The sequence below is a fragment of the Prionailurus bengalensis genome, chromosome B1 (genome assembly GCF_016509475.1).
Source record: "Prionailurus bengalensis isolate Pbe53 chromosome B1, Fcat_Pben_1.1_paternal_pri, whole genome shotgun sequence".
In the NCBI taxonomy this organism is placed as follows: Eukaryota; Metazoa; Chordata; class Mammalia; order Carnivora; family Felidae; genus Prionailurus; species Prionailurus bengalensis.
Genome location: NC_057344.1, coordinates 6,535,378 through 6,537,196, shown reverse-complemented (window position 1 = coordinate 6,537,196; position 1,819 = coordinate 6,535,378). Strand labels below are relative to the sequence as shown.

The 1,819-nt window shown below is 39.3% G+C and overlaps 1 non-coding gene across 1 annotated transcript; it reads right to left on the bottom strand.

Moving 5' to 3' along the window:
* Window positions 1-1,476: 1,476 nt before the first annotated feature.
* On the bottom strand, window positions 1,477-1,598 carry LOC122479297. Its single transcript, XR_006296341.1, has one exon. It is a non-coding gene; the product is annotated as a U6atac minor spliceosomal RNA (small nuclear RNA).
* Window positions 1,599-1,819: the final 221 nt, after the last annotated feature.

Below are 1,819 nucleotides of genomic sequence, written 5' to 3'. Positions count from 1 at the left end.
CTCTCCACCCCTCCCCCACTCACAGTCTGTCTGTCTGTCTCTCTCAAAAATAAATAAACATTAAAAAAATTAAAAAATAGGGGCGCCTGGGTGGCGCAGTCGGTTAAGCGTCCGACTTCAGCCAGGTCACGATCTCGTGCTCCGTGAGTTCGAGCCCCGCGTCGGGCTCTGGGCTGATGGCTCAGAGCCTGGAGCCTGTTTCCGATTCTGTGTCTCCCTCTCTCTCTGCCCCTCCCCCGTTCATGCTCTGTCTCTCTCTGTCCCAAAAATAAATAAACATTGAAAAAAAAAATTTAAAAAAAAATTAAAAAAAATAAATAAAAAATAAAGTCCATTTTGTCTGATATAAGTGTAGCTACCCCAACTTTCTTTTCATTTCCATTTCCATGAAATATCATTTTCCATCCCTTTGATTTGTGTGTGTGCTTAAAGCTGAAATATGTCTTCGAAGGTAGCATATACTTAGGTTTTTTTTTTTTAAACCATTTAAGCACAGTGTCTTTTGAATGGAAAATGTACTCCATTTACAATTTGAATTACTTATTACAATTTGAATTATTTCCCGACTGTTTTGTAATTCTTCTCTATTTCTTATTGTCTTATTCCCTTAATTTGTCATTTGCTGACTTTGTCCAGTAGTATGAATACACACTTTAATCTTTTGTTTACTATAAGCTTGTTATGTGCTTACCAGGAGACTTACATATAACAACTTAGGTTTGTAACAGTCATTTTGATAACAACTTAAGTTTAAATGTATTCTAAAGTTCTATATTTATACTCCCTTCACCATAGTTGGTTTTTGATGTCACATTTTCTATCTTTTTATATTGTACATCTATTGTTTTTACTTTTTAAAAACATTTTTTTAATGTTAATTTATTTTTGAGAGAGAGGGAGACAGAGTGCAAGTGGGGAAGGGCAGAGAGAGAGGGAGAGACAGAATCGGAAGCAGGCTCCAGGCTCTGAGCTGTCAGCACAGAGCCCGACGTGGGGCTCGAACTCACGAACCATGAGATCATGACCTGAGCCGAAGCCGGACGTCCAACTGACTGAGACACCCAGGCACCTCTTACTTCCTTTTTTAAAGTTTTTATTTAAATTTCAGTTGCCATACAGTGTAATATTAGTCTAAGGTGTATAGTATAGTGATTCAACCCTTCCATACCTCACTCAGTGCTCATCACAAGTGTGCTCCTTAATCCCCATCACCTATTTTCCCCATCCCCCCCCCCCCACCTCCCCTTTGGTAACCATCAGTTTGTTCCCTATTGTTAAGAGTCTGTTTCTTGGTTTTCTTCTCTCCCTCTTTTTCCCTTTGCTCATTTGTTTCTCACATTCCCCATCTGAGTTAAATCATATGGTATTTGTCTTTCTCTGGCTGACTTACTTCACTTAGCACAATACTCCCTAGCTCCATCCATGTTGTTGCAAATGGCAAGATTTCATTCTTTTTTATGGCTGAGTACTATTCCATTATATGTGTAGATGCCACAAAGTAGGTGGTAATGCCTTAACTGTATGTGTGTTGTGAGGCCCAGGGGCCTCTTCCATCCTTGTCAAGGGCAGTGCTAACCTTCTCTCTTTTCATACAGTGTGTGTGTGTGTGTGTGTGTGTGTGTGTGTGTGTGTACACCACCTTTTCTTTATCCATTTATCAGTCCATGGACATTTGGGCTATTGCCATACTTTGGCTATTGTTGATAATGCTGCTATAAACATTGAGGTACATGTATCCCCTTGAATTCTTATTTTTGTATTCTTTGGGTAAATACCTTGTAGTGCAATTGTTGGTCATAAGGTCGTTCCATTTTTAACT